General features: G+C 41.6%; 1 protein-coding gene across 2 annotated transcripts in view; it reads left to right on the plus strand.

Moving 5' to 3' along the window:
* Positions 1 to 18060: 18060 nt before the first annotated feature.
* The window catches only part of LOC136676737 (zinc finger protein 536-like), a 205424-nt gene continuing 203284 nt past the window's right edge, over positions 18061 to 20200 (plus strand). For both annotated transcript variants that reach the window (XM_066653933.1, XM_066653934.1), the window contains exons 1-2: positions 18061 to 18200; positions 18837 to 18938. The gene's annotated coding sequence lies outside the window, so the exon portion shown is untranslated. The remainder of the gene's footprint in view (positions 18201 to 18836; positions 18939 to 20200) is intronic.

Consider the following 20200-nt stretch of genomic DNA (forward strand, 5'->3'; position numbering starts at 1 on the left):
TTTGATTGAATCAGGTGATGCAGAGGTAATTGTATTTGGAGAAATGTCCAAGACTTTTTTTTTCTCTTTATCATTATCAGTGGGGGGTTTTCTTTATGAAATCCGTCTTAAACAAAAGCTATCATTGCTCGTGAGCCTTCTGATCCTCCTTTGTCACTCGCGGATGTGGATGCGTCTTTAATTTCCTTTCAATTAAAAGTAAATATGCGGTTTTCTTTTTTTCCCCCCACTGTGAAATCTAAACAAGAGGAGTCAACACAAGCAGACAGGTGAAGAATATTCATTTTGTTGCTGCCTGATTCAACAGGCTCTGATGTTCCTCGCCTTTTTTTTCGCCCGTCACAATCAGTGCCGCAGACTGGAGACTTTTTTCTGCAGCTTTGGGAGAAGGAGTTTTTGTGTCGGAAGAAGAAAAGCACTATTCTCTTCTGGTGGGACAACCATCTATCTGACCTTAGCATCGCACACTTCATAATTGCATCTTCTTAGCCAAAGTATCCAATCTAGTTTGACTTCAAAACTGTGAGATAGGAGGCCCTGCTGTGAATCCCAAAGTTCAACATATCTTGTAAGGCATCGTCGCAGATGTATGGCTCTCTCTCTCGTCTCCTTTGTTTTGCGCCCGTTAAGAAATATGTTAGATATTGAGTGATGTCGCTGTGGCCGCGGCTGTATCCAGAACTGTCGAGTGCGTTGTTTTTTGACTTCAGCGTTGGAGCAGATCACTCAAGTACATAATAGAGGAATTATGAATGTGTCAATCACTCTCAAAGCCAGCATTTTTAGAGCCCTCTCAGTGTCAACAACACAACAACTTCACCGACAGCCTGCTCGCACCGCACCCCCTTAGGCTCTCAATGGCTTTTAAAAGTGCTTATTAGTTTCCCTGAAATATAATACAAGACACTCATGTTTGAACAGAGACAAATATGAATAGATAATGCTTATGTAAACCATGATCGATTAAAAAAGAAAAACACACTCCTGAGTTATTTTGCCATCCAAATACATTGATCAAACTAGTTTCCCCAAATATATGTCAAGCATCCACTGCCCTAAATCAAAGTGCATCTTTGGCCTGCTCTTACAAAAACAACAACCATATTAAATTTTCTAATTTCGCATGAGGAAGGACACTAGTTTGACTTAAGTAATACCGAATCAAGAGCTTAATTGAATTTCAGTGATGTCATTACAGGGTCACATTTCAATGTGTAATATAATATAAATTTGGTTATGGCCGCTCTCCTCCTGCTCAGGGTCTACTCTGCTTCTGCTTTTAAGCTTCAATGTTTCCCCACATGCTCCCGATGATGGATAGCCACAGGTCAGTCTAATGCCTCAGGGCTCATCTAAAGTAGCCCTGTTGGCACCGTGATGAGAACAGGCTGGCTGAAAAGATGCTTCCTTTAAAATGTTTTTTTTTTTTCTTTTTAATCTGAATCTAAATTTTAAATCATTTTTTTTTGAGGTTTGTTTTTTTACTTGAGGCATATAGAAATTAAAAACATGGTAGTAGAGAGTGTGGCACAGCCCAGTATAGGTTATTTTTATTTTTTTAACATTGTTAAACAGAGGTGAGTAGAACATCTTCTGTACCTTCTCATATTCCCACAGGATGAGAACTGTATGAGATCCATTCCTCAAAATTAAACCTGAATTTTGTTTTCATAGGTCAGGGTTCATAAGGTGTGATACCTACATAAGCCTTTCACGAACATATAATCATCTATAAATGGCTTGTTCCAACAGATGTTATTAAATTCAGAAATTGGGCTTATATGACAATTATTACTTGCAGAAATAAACCTTTATAAAGGATTATTAATTCATTCATTGTCTGTAATCACTTATCCAGTTCAGGGTCGCGGTGGGTCTAGGACACCCTGGATGGGACGCCAGTCCTTCACAGGTGACACACACTCACGCATTCACTCACACTCTCACACCTACGGGCACTTTTTGAGTGGCCAACCACCTGTCAATGTGTGTTTTAGGACCGTGTGAGGAATACTTAGCACCCAGAGGAAACCCTCACGGACACTGGGAGAACGCACCAAACTCCTCACAGTCACAGGAACCCACAACCCTGGGATCCTGGAGCTATGTGACTGCGACTCTACCTGCTGCGCCACCGTGCCGCCATAGATGATTATGTACAGTATTCGGTTTTTAATATTAAAATGAAATATAATCAACAAAAGGTGTATTTTGTAGGATACATTTAGCAAGACTTAGTCAGGGTAGAGTACTGCCCACACATGGTGGGGTTAATTGTAACATGCAATGTAAAACTTGTAAACAGTGAGAGCAGCCCCTCCTCATATAAGAAATGTAACAGATTTTTATGTAATAATTACAACTCTATGCATTGTACTCATTAGTCAATGAAATAAAACTGATATCATATCCTTAGCAAGTTTAGTTACTAACAGTTTCCTGTGCAGTAGCTTTAGTGTTATTGTCTAAGTTGTTTTGTAAATTATATTTCTTCAGTTCTTGGGTATACCTTTTGGATAAATACATTATAGAATGTTATGTGTAGTATAGGTTGGCATGGTGGCACTGCAGGTAGTGTCGCAGTCACACAGCTCCAGGAAGGTTGTGGGTTCGATTCCCGCTCCGGGTGACTGTCTGTGAGGAGTGTGGTGTGTTCTCCTTGTGTCCTCGTGGGTTTCCTCCAGGTGACTGTCTGTGAGGAGTGTGGTGTGTTCTCCCTGTGTCCATGTGGGGTTTCCTCAGGGTGACTCTCTGTGAGGAGTGTGGTGTGTTCTCCCTGTGTCTGTGTGGGTTTCCTCTGGGTGCTCCAGTTTCCTCCCACAGTCCAAAAAACACACGTTGGTAAGTGGATTGGAGACTCAAAAAAAGTGTTCGTATGTGTGAGTGTGTGAGTGAATGTGTGTGTGTGTGTGTGTGTGTCTTGCCCTGTGAAGGACTGGCGCCCCCTCCAGGATGCATTCTCGCCTTACACCCAATGATTCCAGGTAGGCTCTGGACCCACCGCGACCCTGAACTGGATAAGCACTTACAGATAATGAATGCATGTGTAGTATATGTAGTCAGCTCAGTAATGGCCCTTGTTGGTGTTTCGTAAATGGAAGGTTGTATTAGATTTAATCTCTTCATTTCACCAGCCATTTCTCCCTGATGAAGCAGCTAGGTAGAAAGTTGTAACATTTGCACTTTCTCTTTTCTCAGCAGGATTATTTATAAAGTGTCGGTCCTTAAAACAAATTCTATGTTTTCATTTGTAGTAGAAATGTGTTCGTTACTTGTTTAAAAATTGTTTATATTTCTGAAATAGTTTCGTAATTTTTAGCAACAAACTAATTTCAGTTTTGTCACACTCTTCTCTACTTGCTCTTTTTTTGCACAGTTATAGGGGCGTTGTGCCAACTTTTTTTTTTCTCCAGGCTGTTAAAAAGTGTTGCCTTATGCTGTCAGCAACACCCTGCAGCAAACTGGGCTTAAGTGCCTTTGCTCATCTGCTCAATGGCAGCTGTCTAAAAACAGCAAAGACATTAGAACCTGCAGCCTTGTGGTCAGAGAGCAAAGTCAGCAATGGACTAGGGAAACTACTACAACCTCTGTAACTTCCTGTCTCTCTCTTTCTGTCTGTCTATGTCTCTCTCTCTCCCCCCCACACACACACCCCACCCCTCTCAAGTAGCCCAAGGTGAGCTAACTTAGAGAAGCTCCTTCTCCTTTGGTGTGGTTTTGTTTTTCTGACCCTGCGCTGTCGGAAGAATTTTAAACAACACAATCCTGCATCCTGCTTGTTTTCAGCAAGGCCTCATGTAAAATGGATAGAGGTGGCACATTTATTGAAGTTTGATTTAAAGTGAGGGGCAAAAAAAGAGATCTTGTCATAAATTATTTTGCTCATACCCAGCCTCAGCGATGTATGTAGGATTGTTAAATAATGCATCAGCCAGCTCGTAATTAGGACAACAATAGTCTTTTACCGCTTCAAGAAAACTCTGCCTGTTTTCCCCCCCGTTTCTTTTTAAATGAATGCCGAAGACACCTGAGTGATCTTCACAACACATTTCCCCCTCTGTAAATGGTAGGCACTGTTTTAAATTCATATTTCACTCTAAATGATATAGGTTATCATTCCTGTGCTCATTATCATTTAGATGCAAAATAAGGGACAGTAATGTGTGCTGGAATGCAAGGCACCAGCCTAATGTTACTCCCAATAATGTACATGCATATTTGTCTCAGGCGGTGATTACTGCAGGCCCCATAGCACTGCGATTGATTCTAATGCAATGTGACAAAGTATAAGAGCACAGTTGAAGAGAGGAAAAGGGAGCGAGTGAATTAATTATATATCACTTCTCTTTTTTTATCTTTTTGCTACAGATATCACCTTTAGAGGAAATGACCGCGTGCATTAATAACCACGCAGGATGAATTGATGACCTCCCGTGTCAATCCCATTGATCTGCATTTATCAGTGACCCCTACATGTTGTGTGACTGCAGCTAAAGTCCAGGGAAAAGTATGTTTAGACAAAGACAAAGGCATCACCTGCCTACGGAAACCCCATGTGCTATTACGGCTTCGGCCCCAGCCAATGTGAACTGGATATTAAATATCCTTTATCTTAAATTTCCCTTTCAGCCCCGAGTAAGCTGATATCTCCCTGTGCCTCCCCCTCATATTGCTCTATTGCTGTAATAAATACATTGATATCAATGAGGTAAGTTTGTCCCAGTCTGGGAAGATTACGCTCACCCCTGCTTCGCCTTCATAATGTACAGCGAAGGTGCATTTCTCTTATTTGTCTGCTGTGTGAAGGAAGAGTGGTGGAATGGTGGGTTTGTGGTGAATGGTGTGTTGACACATCTGGATCCAAACGCATTTTTCTCAGATACAACAGACAGCTTATCTCTTCGGTGTTGTGAAGGATTTAAAGTGCCTGGATCCTGCATTTTTCATGCTTTTTTTTCTCCTTCTCACTGATATCTCAGAAAAGAAATATGTACTCCACTGTCCCTGGGACCTTCAAGTGTGCATCTTTTGTATCTTTAGTTGGGACATTCATTTGTTTAATATTCTGTTATGATATTTACATCACTCCATGCAGCTTGTCTTTATACCTGTATTTTTTTTTTATTTTGCAATTTCCTATTTCTTCCCGCTCTGGGTGACTGTCTGTGAGGAGTTGATGTGTTCTCCCTGTGTCTGCGTGGGTTTCCTCCGGGTGACTGTCTGTGAGGAGTTGGTGTGTTCTCCCCGTGTCCGCGTGGGTTTCCTCCGGGTGACTGTCTGTGAGGAGTTGGTGTGTTCTCCCCGTGTCCGTGTGGGTTTCCTCCGGGTGACTGTCTGTGAGGAGTTGGTGTGTTCTCCCCGTGTCCGCGTGGGTTTCCTCCGGGTGACTGTCTGTGAGGAGTTGGTGTGTTCTCCCCGTGTCCGTGTGGGTTTCCTCCGGGTGACTGTCTGTGAGGAGTTGGTGTGTTCTCCCCGTGTCCGCGTGGGTTTCCTCCGGGTGACTGTCTGTGAGGAGTTGGTGTGTTCTCCCCGTGTCCGTGTGGGTTTCCTCCGGGTGACTGTCTGTGATGAGTTGGTGTGTTCTCCCCGTGTCCGTGTGGGTTTCCTCCGGGTGACTGTCTGTGAGGAGTTGGTGTGTTCTCCCCGTGTCCGCGTGGGTTTCCTCCGGGTGACTGTCTGTGAGGAGTTGGTGTGTTCTCCCCGTGTCCGCGTGGGTTTCCTCCGGGTGACTGTCTGTGAGGAATTGGTGTGTTCTCCCCGTGTCCGCGTGGGTTTCCTCCGGGTGACTGTCTGTGAGGAGTTGGTGTGTTCTCCCAGTGTCCGCGTGGGTTTCCTCCGGGTGACTGTCTGTGAGGAGTTGGTGTGTTCTCCCCGTGTCCACGTGGATTTCCTCCGGGTGACTGTCTGTGAGGAGTTGGTGTGTTCTCCCTGTGTCTGCGTGGGTTTCCTCCGGGTGCTCTGGTTTCCTCCCACAGTCCAAAAACACATGTTGATAGGTGGATTGGCGACTCAAAAGTGTCCGTAGGTGTGAGTGTGTGAGTGTGTGTGTGTGTGTGTTGCCCTGTGAAGGACTGGCGCCCCCTCCAGGGTGTATTCCCGCCTTGCGCCCAATGATTCCAGGTAGGATCTGGACCCACCGTGACCCTGAACTGGATAAGCGGTTACAGATAATGAATGAATTAATTAATTTCCTATTTCCTACATAGGCACACATAGGTACCTTTACTACGTTTATTAAAGGCGAGAGATTATATTAACACGCAGTTTCCATTGAAGGTGCATTGGCCTTGTGTATGCCTTAATAAACCAACATTCACCTGCACAGAACCATTTCTCTAATAGTGTAAGGTATGTTTGGTTTTAAAATGTCATTATTCATTCTTAAATAATTTAGCAGTCTGTTTTTATCCCTTAGAATTAACCATAACTATATAACTATATACATTTTAGTGTGAATGAGCGAACTAATTTTGCAAATATTTACCTCACGCTATTATTGTTTATATATGTGTTCATTTTTATTCAAGGGAGAGTCCTTAGTTATATGGGCACTTTAAATGAGTTCAGAGGGTCGTGCAGGCCATCTGCTGCTCAGACTCACCTGTATTTGATCTCTCTCTCTCTCTCTCACACACACATACACACTCACTCTTTCTCTGCCTCTCTCTGCCTCTCACTCTGTCGTCTCACAACTCTCATTACTTCATAGGAGCCTTAGTGTGTGCACCCCCGGGGCTTCCTTTGGCTCTAGCTTCCCTCCCCAGGGTCCGTGGGCTTGAGTTGATGAAATTAACCTGTGTGGAGGACTTTTTTTTTCCACCTCCCTCCTTGCTGCCATGCTACTGCTCAGATTCAGAAGAAGCAGAAGAGAAGCTTAAAAGCACCGTGTCTTGTTTAAACGCTCCAGCTCCACTGGGACGGCCTCTCTTCTCTTTTCAGCCCATCATTCCTCATTACCCTGGAGTTTTCCCTTGTTACCTTTGCTTGCTCGTTGGATTTCTCGCTACTTAGAGGCTTGACTGGTGATATGAAACATCATGTTCTACTGTCCCAGTGCCTTTCTGCTGCAGAAGCTATAATTAGTGTCAGTGTGAGGTCAGTCGAGGTGATGCTAAAGGTCATGTACAGCATTCACTTTGCCCTTAAGATGCATGAGTCTGCTTTTATTGCTAAATCGCTCTTAGTTCAAGTCCACGGTGTTGAAAGTAGATTTCCTAATGGGTTGTGGACTGAATCTCCCGTTCTAGGAGAAAAATGTTAATTGCTTACGAACTTTTCTTGCACATTTATTTACATAAATGTTTATTGTCAGATGCTTTGTGTGAGCTTAAATTGGTTCTTTTATGTCATCCTTAATAAGAACCCAGTGCCGGCTGGGCATCTTGTCATGGTCTATAAATAAAGCTTCCTCAGGGGTTCTTGGCATGGATGTATAGTTTCAGAAAATAAATCTTTACTTGGTATATAACTTTTAAAATGTGTGTAGGCCTTTATAAATTTAGAAGGGTTTACATACTCATTTAATGTCACAAAAAGTGTTTCTTTAAAGGCTTCAAATGAGTCAGAAGTGGTTCTTCAATGTGCATCACTCCAAAGGACTCTTATTTTCCATTATTTTTAATGTTGTAGCCTCAGAAGGATGGCTGTGTTATAGATGATCAGTCTAGACTAACAAAGTGGCGATGCACTTTCTCACCTTTTGTCTACCTGCTGAAATCTGCATGGTAGGGAGCACCAGTCCTCTGTGTGATGACGTGCATCACAGCTTTTGTAACCTCTCTAAGATAAGGGTTGCAAATGCTACAGCATCCATAACAAAATGGCGGGGCGGGCTGGTTGGAAATATGAGAAGCCAGCTCATAAGTCTCTTATTATGAATAGCCCCAAACGAAAGGTCATGGCCATGACAACCGCGTGATGGATGTCACTGGTGCCCAATTAAATCTCTCTAAAAAAAAAAGGAGCCTCCTAGCGCTCCGTTCCCTTATTAAATATGAAAGAGCTAAATCAAAAGTCAGAAGCATGGGTGCGGCTTCTTCATCTGCTTTTTGGATAAGCACCAGCCCAATGGTGAATTATTCATAATGTTGATAAGAGGGTCAGTAACACAACAATCCTCATTATTAATGTTTGGATCCCAGCTCAAAGGTCACGCTGCAACTTTTTTTTTTCTGATGTCACAACTTTTGGGTTCTAGATAAACACAGAAGCAATGTCTGTATAGCTATGTTCAATGTGGAGCAAATATTTGCTGACCAGTGCCATCACTTTTAACTCTCTGAACATCTGACACATACAGTGGCTGATGAATAGTCTATTTGTGTAACATTCCAATGCAAGGTTACAATGAGAATGTCCATTCATTTTTAAGTTAAAATCTACTGTTGGAACTAAGCAGTGGACCCTACTCTCCCGCTTTACGCTTGAGGGGAAAGAAGGGCCAGTTAGTCTTGCAGCTTGACCACATAAAACTGAGATAAATGTCCGCCATCTGAGACTTTTTTCCCTAAGTCTACCTCTAGCTGAACTTATGCCACTCTTTTTTTTTTGTCTTGTATATCCAGTCTGAAATTATGGATGATGATAATAATAATAATGTCATTTTGTACCGGAATCTCCGTCATTACCTGCTGTAAAGTGCTTCTAATTGATATCTCTGCAGAGATAATGATTACAATGCCCTCCAGGAAGGTATTATTGCAATATTAACCTTTGTATATACTTTTATGCAGAAGACTCTGGCACATTAAGTGATCTGTAAATCTTACTTCTGCGCTAATGCCATCACAAAAGAATGGCGTTTCGGAGGCGTGCCCTTTAGCTGATTAAGTGCGTCCAGCATTTTTTTTCGGTCACGGCTGAGAAATTGATGGCGGGGTGATGCAATTTCTACGGACTTCTCCTACTTGGGGGAAAGATAGTTAGCTGCAGAGTGAATGAGGCTTTAGCTTTAGCTTCAGCTGGATTACAGAAGTGGACAGCCCATGGTCGGGATGGTTAGCTACCCCGCCCCTCCCTCCCCAGGCCCTCAAAAAATAAAAAAGGGAGAGAGAGTGAAAGAGAGAAAGTAGCTATTTTTGGGTTGTGGCGTTGTCCCGGAGATAATTGGGACCAGCCATGGTCACTGTCCCCATGCCTTGGCACTGCATTGGCTTGACATTGTTGCAACACTGGCTGGCAACATTTGGACAATGCAGGACAAACGCTGGGGGAATGTTTTTAAATGACACACTGCGTGAAGAAGAAATGCAAGGCAGATGCAGCTAAGATGGAGAGCCTACAGCCGGCTGTTTATGTAGTTTACTGTTATCTGTCTTGCTATCGTACTGTAACAGAGAAAAAAAATAAAAAATAATAAAAACAACAGGCGCACACATACACATACGCACACACAGATTTAACGATTAAGAGGCAGAAACAGACTCATGCCTGTGAGATCCCTCTGCACAGCGAGTAAGAACAAGTACATATCTTCTGCTGACATACTGCAAATGAAAACAAATTAATTCAGAGAAGAATGCTGTGTCTGAGAAAGAGAGAGAGAGAGAGAGAGAGAGAGAGAGAGAGAGAGAGAGAGAGAGAGAGAGAATTGTGTTTCAGTGTTGAGAGTAAGGGGTGTGGGAAAAAAGGTAGTGGTATGGGAAGTCACACAGAAAACACATCCAAAAAGTGTCTCTGGGCTGACCGGCCCAGACTTCCGGAAATGATAGTGAGTGACCTCTGCTCAGACCTCCCTGCTGGGCCTCTTCTGGCCACCACTGCTTTGATTAACCAGTTGCAGTACTGCCTCTGGCCTCTAGGGAGTGCTGCTCTGACCCTCAGCCTTACCCCTCCAAAGTAAAATACGGTTTACCAAGGCTGATCACAGATGCGTCTTCACTGAAGGGAATTCTTGTTCATGTGTAATTTTTTTTTTCCTTTTTCTCTGTGAGAAATTCAACTCAATTGTTCAGCCATGCTCTCTGTTCCTTTCCTCCTCAAAACAGAATGATGTATTTTTGTTGTTTATTATAAATTCCATTGTCCAAGGATGGGTGATGACCTAGAAAGATTCCTGCATTCACTTTGTATTCATTATTTCATACTTCTGCCACAAGGTCACAGTCTTCCGCAGATAACATACATAATTGTAAGGTGGGGGGGGAGATAATATGCGGATAAGTTAGGACCTCAATACCATTCCGATGTACTGTGTTGCATTTTCCTTACGAGAAAAATAAATCATAAAAAAACAGCATTTCTCTTTTAATTTTGCTTCTTGCATTGTTCTAGTGGCGACTCCTGAGCTGCCATTAACCTACTAAAACAAGCCTTTGTTCTGGGTAACTGGAGAGCATTGCTAAAGTGTACACAGAGGTTAGTGTGACTCAGGCACTTGTGCGGTGTGGCCGTGCCTTGCACTTTACGCGCTGCCTGATCTACAACAATAGAACATAATGCTTAATGCGGCCCGGACAGATAGGCCACTTGATTGTTGGGAGAGATACCAGTTGGCCGGCTGAAAGGATATTTTTGCTGTTGTGTAATGCTTGTTTGCAACAATTACAATACCACTGTGTCATTTCCTTCGTTTATCTTAAAGGGCCCATGTTTATTTTTTCCTCTGAAACTTTCCATTTATGCCATTTGTGTAGTTTAGGTCCCAAAAAAATGTAATTATTTCTTCATACACAAATGCTTTCAAACTTTTTTTTTTTTTCAAAACGTCCTTAAGGCCTATATATTTACATGACCACTAACCTGATTGGCTGCCCTCAATGAAAATCAGTCCAAGCCAAAACAATCCTTACAGCATTTATATTAAGAAGAGGAGCTAAAACTTTGTAACTTTGACACATTAAAAATATCTAAACAAGGTTGCTTAGTTTCCATATATGGACTGTATGAAACCAGGTATCTGCTTTTCTTACTACATTAAAGGTATTAGTCCTAAGAAGATAAAAGGGTAATTCCAGTTTTTACTTCTTATACCTGTTCTTTAAATTTAACGAAAAGAAAAAGAACGTTAAACCTCTTTATTTGAGGAGGCTGATGTAAATGCTGCTGCAACAGTGAATTACTTGTGGCTGTGAGAAGGTAAATGCAGCATGATTGCTGCTAAATGTGCAGCTTCTCAATGCACAGGATATAGTTAGCCACAGACAACTTAATGCAGCAACCGCAGTCCAGTGATGGTAAGCACGGCTTGACCATTAAACACAGAGAGAGGGAGAGTGGAGGGGTACGCATGTCCAGTGGAAGTCATCGATGGTCTGCAAGGTTCTAATTATGTGCTAATAGCCACTGAGGAGGTCATTTGGAGCCATTAGCAAGCGCCTGTAGGTAGTTAACGGCCCACAGCATAACCCAGGCTCCTTAATGCTCCCACTGAGGCCGTTAGCTCTCCGTCACCAAACGGCAGACGCCTCATTACCGCGATTAGAAACCAATTGATAGGTAATAGTAAAATATGATGGCTCACTATCACAGAAATATGGACAGATATTGGGGACTGCATCGGGGTCCCAGAGAACATAAGGCTGTGAGGGAACCTGACCACTTTCTTGGTTTTAAATAGTGCATCCTGAAGAAACAAAGGACATTCATATCAATCAGATGTGTTTCACAGGGCTTAGGGGTTAAGGCCTTGTGTCAAAGTTGAGCTGCCTTTTTCGAGTCCCAAGACAGATCAAGAGAAGCCAAGGTTCTAATGAAGCGTACAAGACACTGATTAGCCCCGGAGAACCCTTCCCATGCTAATTGTGGTGTTTGGTTTGTTTTTGTTTATTTGCTTCTGCTTCCCTTGCCGTTGTTGTGCTTGAAGCTGCACACAGTGGCTTCTTTTACTAAGACATATAAGAGTGATGGACTTTCAAAACAGCCTGGATATTTTGAGCATGCAGTAATCATTATTAAATCCCTTATGCTGAACAGTGTTTGTAATCAATTATAGTCAGATGTTTTCATTTAGGTATTTTTTTTTCTCTCTCAAAGACAGACATTGATTCAGATGATTTAAATTAGCATTGGTCCAGTTATCAGTCATAGACATTATACACCTCCTTCAGTTCATCAAGGCCCAAACAAAGTTTAAGCAGCGTACACATGTGGCCTGGAGAAACTAGTGGAAATCCATTCCCACTCTTATGGTCTCAACACACAGAGCTGATGAAAACCCAGAGGTCAGCTCTAAATATTTGCCTCTATATTATTTTGTTGAATCATTGTTGCGCTTTCGGACTTGCCAAAACATGTATATGTCCCTAATCAGCAGAGAAAGGAAACAGTATTGAGATTAAGATAGCTTTATGGGAGGCCCCCATACGGGACCAATGGATCAAATGCTGATGAAAGTGTATGAAATAAATACAGTACGGCATGTGTTTGTTATGCTAGTGCTCCTAGTTAGCCGATGTCACACTTGAAAGGGTAATTAATGCAATTTTTAAGTGCAATTTTTTGAAAAGTTTAGAGTCACATAGGGTTCAGAAAATCAGATTGTTTGAAATTGTGCTCACTCCCTTCTCATTAAATCAGTCACTGTGATACTTTGAGAACATTTCTTCATCAAAGACCTGGAACAGATTATACGCAGAGAAACTCAATTTAAAAAGTAATGAATTTTTTTCTTTTCTTTCTTTTTCTCTTTCTTTTTTCCGTATGAGAAAACCATTCTGGTGTGTTTGTATGTAGATATAAACTAGGCACAGCGCAAAACCATCAGTCTGGTTCAGGCTAAAATGCTCATGCAGTCATTTACTCCCAATGAGTCTATCAAGCACACACACACACACTCATGGGCACACACTTATTGACATATAAAATACTGAGCCATTTTTATTTATCAAGTTATTTCTTGATTTGAGTGTCAAGAGAAAAAAGAGAAAAAAACCTGCATTAACTAAATATCTCAACAACTACAAACCTCATTTCCTAAGTTTTTTTCCTCGCTTTTTTAAAAATTAAATAACAACACATTCATTAATTTTTTCATTCATTCAGTCAGCCAGTGAGTCCTTCAGTTCACCACGGGGCTGAAATAACAACTAGACACTGACATTTTTAAAATCACTTGACCATTTATTAGTTAAAAGTATTATCCCCACTCAAACAAAACTGTATTTTGTACAAAAAAAAAAAAAAAAAATTATTGCAACACATTCAAATCCAGGTGGGACAGAGGCACAATAAGACAAAATGTTATAAAAGTCACACTGTTCTGGAAGGCATCCACAAAAGGCTTAGTCATCACAAGTAAGGGTGGATTATGGTTCACTTTGTGCCAAACTTTGTGAGAGAATTGTCATTCAGTTCAAATACAGTGTTTCTCAGCGAAAGTTAGGCCTTTTACCATCTACATAATATCTTGAAATTATTCACGGAGTATGGGGGAAATCTTGGTGTGTAAAGGCCCAGGGTGGAAACCTTTGCTGAATATGTGTAACTTTGTTGTAGTAAATATCCTGCTACTGTCATTGACATAGCCACATGGGTTTGGGAGTATTTGTCACTTAACAGAGTCTGCTGCTGCATCAAGAAATGCAACCAGAAACTGTATGATGCAAAGAGGAATTCATATATTAATTTTTTTTTAGATCTTTCTAGGCCCAAATCCAGACAAGTCCAAGTTTCAGCTTGCTTCCTGGATTCTTGTTTTCTGTTAGAGTCTATTTGCCAAAGGTAGACAAAATTGGAGCTAAATTTTCTCCTGTCACTCAAAGATGACAGTAATATTTATATGATTGTGACAGTTTTAGTGGTCTACCACATCTTGTTATCATAACTTTAGAGTTGTGCTTTTTCTTAAACTTTTAATTATAACGGTTTGGAAACTTTTTTTTTCAATCACGTATACAAACATTATCTTATATTTAATATTTCCAGAAATATGATTATCTTGTTCTTCATGGTTATTTTAAGTGAGAAATAAATAAATTAAGGCTGGTCTCTGACTTTTGCAGAGTACAACACACACACACACATTCACACATACACATATCCATCTATGCAAGGGTTCATGGACAGATCTTCTCCTTTGGCTGAATATAAAAGGACTTGTTGGACGATAGTTGTTTGAAATGTCAAGGGTGTACACTAAGTGATGGTAAATAGTTTTATCCAGGGTGCCAAGCACGCAGGGAGAGGTCTAAAGTAATAGCATCTTCATTTCTTTGAGAAGTGAACAGTGGCATGTCTGTTTTTGAGGCTCACTGTCTTGGACGCTTCCCAAAGACGTGGGAGAGATGAGCCTGTCATGAGTGAGTTTTGAGAGTTTGTGACAACCATGACCCTTTTATTAAGGCCCACAGCATGCCATCCCACAATCAGTGTCATTAGCCTCGACGAAGAGCAGAGAAGTGCATGCCATTATAATAGATACATAACATCAAGACAAAAGGTAAAAGCTTATGGTAGAATTTGTTTAATGTGTATATGCTTACAATATAGACTCAACTGGGTAGAAGGAATTTACCAAAATAATAGGATATAAATTAAGTTCAGCATGCTCCATAATGCCACACAAACAATAACTCTGTGATGCTGCAGAAAAAAAATGCCGCCTTTCCAAACATTTAGTCCACACTGTAATTTTCTGTTTCATTATGCATACAGAATAATGTCTCTTTTCACTCCGAGCTTATTGTACATAGTGCCCTTAGACTCTGAAAGTTTTGCTGTTCATTAAAGCACAAAATGACTATATACAATACTTTGCACAAGTCAGCATAAAGAATAAAAGCAAATAAAACATGTAAACATGCCTCAAAAGCTAAATTTAATTTTATATTCTTTAGTGTTTCCACTCGTTGCCTTTAACAAAATCGTTCATGCTTTTCAGAAAACTTTCAGATATTTTTCAGCGTCTTTGAAGCTGGTTTTCTGCTTCCCACAACTTAAATTAGCCCATTTTCTACTTTCAATTATTATTCTCTTTTGCAAGTGGATTATCTAGTTCCATATCCTCAGAAATATCACCTGAAAATGTAACAACTAATTGTGCTACAGCAAATTAGCAAATTATATAAATAACTTATAAATGAAGGGTTGTCTCCAAATTTGGCACAGCCCCGTGTATATATATATTGAATAAACTGTATTTTTGTGTTAATGGAAATAAATGCAAAGAGCATTTAAATCTACCAAAATATTGTTTGAAATTTACATTGTCTGTTTATTTACAGCCAGTGTAAAGCCTCAATGAATGCTTCTGAAATGCATCCCGTTTCCCCCTCCTGTTACCCACTTTTTGCACCTGTTGGAAGGTGCCGTGAGGAGATCCGTGTGCTGAAGGTGTTTCTTTCGAGGAGCAGGACGACCTTTTGATGCTTGATAGTGATACACGTTGATATTTGCGGAGACAAAATGATCAATCTCGAATGCTGGCATTCCCAACACACAGGACAACGTGACAGGTTTGCATTATTTTATATCTTTTCATTTGAAATCTATGAGGCTGGTATTAGCCGTGCATAACGAATCCAAATATGGCTTGTTTACATCCATGTTCCATCCATGTACAAAAAAGTCAATTGCTAAATAAAAGGGTACATAAATAAATACAATTTATTAGTTTTTACTGTCTACAGGAGGAAGACATTGACATGAAATTTGATATGCAAACTTAATACTTTATTATCCAGCATACGGTTGGTTTATATACTACAAAGGAGTCTGATGACCATGAAGCTTCTTCAGCAAAGATGTTTTTTTGGCTTCAGATATAAAAATATTAACATAAAAAGGTGTCTGTAAAAATACATGGTGTTTGGTCTTTAGAGCATGCCCATAAAGCATAACCTCGCCCTATATATTTAGAAATTTGCATGTTTAAGTCCATATGGTAACTTCCTTTTTGACGTGCTTTCCCATCGTGGCTGCATTGTCTGGCCTGTCACCGATAAAGAATCACTCGACTTTGCTCTAGCAAGTTCAAAAGGAGTGGAGAGCGCTGCTGGTGCATGGAGAATGGAGGAGAGGCTCACCCCTACTGCTCTGCCCATCAGCCCCATACACACAGCCATATTATTGATGGCATGGCTATGCTAATTTCTTTAGAGGCAAACTTTTATTTTGGAATTTGTTCAAAAAGGAATTTCATACGCATCAAACTGGAAAAATGCGGACTGGATTCCGCACCGTTCAAGGGGCAGCATGAGAATCTGATTTTCATAGTGAATAATGAATGTGCTATCTTTAAAAAAAATAGAAGAAGAAGAAGAAGTGTGTTTTGTCTGGAAGGAAAACAGAGAAGAGTCCTTGCTTTGGGGTGGGGGGGTGGTGGTGGTGGATTAATAACGATTAATGCTTCATTGAGTGGAGTTAAGAGTGTAGAACAAAAACCCTCATCTCAAACCAACCCAAATATAAAGAAGTGCATCAACACAGAGGACCACAAACAGGCCTCAAGGGTGAGTGAAGTCATGAAAAACTTACATGTTTGAAGGCTAACAGATCTTCATACATCACTCTGACTGTTCTGAGACACGTGGACATCTACGTACACAGTAAAGGCTTCATAACGCACTGTTTCCCACATCTCCAAACTTCATTCTTAGAAGTCGGTGGCACTTTGTACGTCTCATGATCCAAAACATCCAAACAGTCAGGGATGTTGAGGTCTGGTTCCCAGAACACTTCTTGGCTTTATTTGCATCTGTCAGGTGTTTTCAGTGACCCTGGCCTTAAACATCATACTGATTATGTATGGCCATTCTCTTTTTTGTTTAATCCTCTATTCACCTCCAACTGCCTTCATTTTGCAATGCAGCTCATTTTGACCAATCAGTCTGTCTGCATTGGCCGGACTCATCCTCACTGTACTATACTCTCCGCATTGTCCTCCTGTCCTCACCCCCTCCCAATCCCTTTCCCCTGTCCACTATCATCATCCCAAAGTCACACGCAACTCCCATTCAACCCACGAGAGCACTGGATACTTTTTCCTTATTATTATTACCACCAAACCTTTCCCATAATTACACCACAACCATTATATAATCCCACAACAAAGAGAGCATTGAAGCAGCAGCTTTTGTCAACTCACTGAATGTATGATTGTATTATTGGACTCCCCCTCCCTCACCCACCTCTATACCAGTGGCATGCTCTGTTAGACCATCCTCTTCCTCATCTCCTCATCTTCGTCTTTAGTGTAGTGTGTTTTTTTCCTCCATGATAAAGTTTGCACCCCCCCCCACAACAAAAGCAATCTCTTTTTCTCTTTTTCTTCCACCTTTTTTTTATCTGTGCCCATGCTTTTAATTATTTATTTTGCCCTCACTCCTTTTAAAAGAGACACAGAACTTGTGTGCGCTGTCATTTTCTTGTATTTTTGTGTTTGTGTTTGCAGTTGCGTATAAAAGTATGGGCACCCCTTAAAAAATAAGATGATTAGATTTTCAAAGTTGATATTATAAGTAAACACACACTCCACAGAGAACACAGCGTCAATGCACTTGCTGAGTTTAACACAGAGGGAGGAAAGGCCTGTGAAACACAAGACATGCGCCCCTGAAAGTTACGGCAGCTTTTTCCTGTTTTTAAATATATTTTTTGAATTACTTAATTTGTTTGTGTATAAATATATATTACAATTTTTAAATTAATTTCTTGTAAAGGCTTCGTACCACACTTCTGCAAATGCAACAGAAAGAGGTCATTTTTCCAAGGGTCACTAAACTTTAGCATTTATTTCCCCCAGCTTTTATTTACTCACTCATCTTCCTTAAATAGAGAACGAGCTTCTGTTCGCCGCCTGCTCCAGCATTTGCCCTGATACTGATACGACTTATTTGTTTTGTATATGCATCTGATTTAAAAATCACAAAGGTCAGGTCTCTGATTCAGATCGGTGAGAGTGAAAAGGAAAAAAGGGAGAGAGAGAGGGGGAGAGAGAGAGAGACAGAGAGCGAGAGAGAGAGAGAGAGAGCGAGAGTGAGAGAGGGGAAAAAAGGCATTGTGTATTCGTAATGCACGCCATTGGCATCCTAACGGAGCTTATTCCCATTAAAACACGCCACCAGGTTCCAGTGCAGCGCGCCGCTCTTTCCTCTATCACTCATTACTGCTCGGAAGCAGGCAGCAGACGCGGATGCCCGGGACAGCTCGCGCTTCTCTGGCTTCACCCTCCGGACTTTTTTCTTTTCTTTTCTTTTTTTCGCGACCCCTCGTTTTTTCTGGTCCACCTCTCCTCGTCCACTCGGGATAACACTCGTGGGAAGGTAAGTTAAAGCGATGCGTTCACTTCTTTTGAAGGAGAAACAGACCAGTGCGCTTTTGCTCTTATTAAGCGCACACGACGCGTGTGATTGTGTGTGTGTGTGTGTGTGTGTGTGGAGGAGTGTGTGTGTGGAGGAGCAGCGTTGACAGTGCGAGTAGAGGAGCTCGGGAAAGCACAGACACGGTTTAATAGGACTGTTTTTAAGGGGGTTTAAAGGTGAAGCGGGGACTCGGCGGCTACAAGACACGCGCTGAGACGCGAACCGGCGACAATGCGTAACGTAACGTAAGGCGCCGGATTCTCCACGTAGGGGGAGCCTCGCGATGGCTTCGGGATGCTGGAGGGGGAAACCCACTATGCCACTCTGCGCTGATTGGATTTAGACCGAAAAGCAAAGCAGTGCCACTAAAATAAGACTCCACTTGTCTTCGGTCGGCGTTCGTTTGTTGTTACTGTGCACTCGCCACGCTCCCCCTTACTGTTGTTGGCTCTTGTTTTTGTGGTGGGTCCCGGAGCGCACCGTCGTAACAGGTCTTGAAGAGACTTTCTCTCTCTCTCTCTCTCTCTCTCTCTCTCTCTCTCTCTCTCATTTTTACACCCCTCCCTCACCTCCTCTCCTCCTCCTCCTCTCTTTCAGTGTTAGAAGACGAAGAAGAAGGAAAAAATAATAAATGAACTGATCAGCTCAATCATGTGGACGTGAACGACTGCGTTTCTGCTGCTTTTCTTTCACGTGAAGGTAAGAAAGTGGCGCGCGCGTGCATGTGTGTGTGTGTGTGTGTGTGTGTATGGCCAGGACCTGGCTACTTTGAAGTAAGTGCTGTATTGACATGGAATAACAAGGCGAAGATAATGAGGAGGAAGAGGAAGGCTGGGGAAGGCTCAGGAGCTCGCGCGAGGTGCTTTGAGAATGTTGTCAGTAAGAACACATGAAGAGGGGAGAGCAAAAGAAAGAATAAAAGGCAGAAAGAGAGTGGTCTTCAAAGCCAGTGGTCAGCGCTCGGAGTTGGAGTTCGGAATGTAGTTTTCTGTCTCGTGCGGGATGTTCAGAAAGGGGGAGATAGGTGAGGTTCGGAGCATCCAAACTTTCGAAGCTTCTTCTGGCTCAAAGTTTCTCAGTTCAGCCCTCACCCCCTCCCTCCACGAGGGGGGATTTGGAGAGGGGGGGTATTCCGCGTGGATTTTTCAGATCAGAAGTTGCACGCGGCGTGGGAGTGTGTTCGGAAGTGTGTGTGTGTGTGTGCAAGTGTGTGTGATGGAGGAGCCGGTGAAAGCTGCCATTCTGCCATTTTGTGCTCTGATCGACCTCTTGAGCAACGATGCTGTTCAATGAGCGACGAGCTTTTAAAATATTCACACTAATATTAATAATAATAAATATTGTTGTTATTATTATTATTGAAATGTGCTGCAGAAATATATATTTTTTAGAAATCCTGGATTTTCCAGGTTTCTGGAAAAAGTTGGGAGTTGAGAGGCTTCAGCTTAAGAGCTCTGTGATGTTACACACGTTTGCGTTTTTTTTTTTTTACGCTGTATATTTCTACGGCTTCACGGTAATTACATTAATACACACCGCACGTGGATTCGTGCTTTCATATTTGTTTAACTAAAAGAATGCCATACATTATTTAAAGCACAGCGAGGAAGAGGCAGAGTCATAACTAACGGTTCACACTCACCCAGGACTGTCCAGTGCTCTGAAATAAGACAAAGTCAGTGTACTACCGCAAAAGTCCACAAACTTCTCAGCTGCAGGTGTCCCTCTGTCCTGACTGAGTTGAAGAAAAATACCTAGAAGCGCATTTAAGGATAAACATGACCCTAAATCACAAAAGAGACCAAAGGACAAGCTTCATCTATAAACAAAGAACATCAATTCATTTGAATTTAATTTAATTATTGTTTATTTTATTAGTAGTATTTTTTTTAACACTTTTTAATCTTCAATTAATCTCTCTGCATATTCCACAAAGTAAAAAAAAAAAAGGTTGTGTGTAC

This window comes from Hoplias malabaricus, chromosome X2 (genome assembly GCF_029633855.1).
Source record: "Hoplias malabaricus isolate fHopMal1 chromosome X2, fHopMal1.hap1, whole genome shotgun sequence".
NCBI classification, from domain to species: domain Eukaryota; kingdom Metazoa; phylum Chordata; class Actinopteri; order Characiformes; family Erythrinidae; genus Hoplias; species Hoplias malabaricus.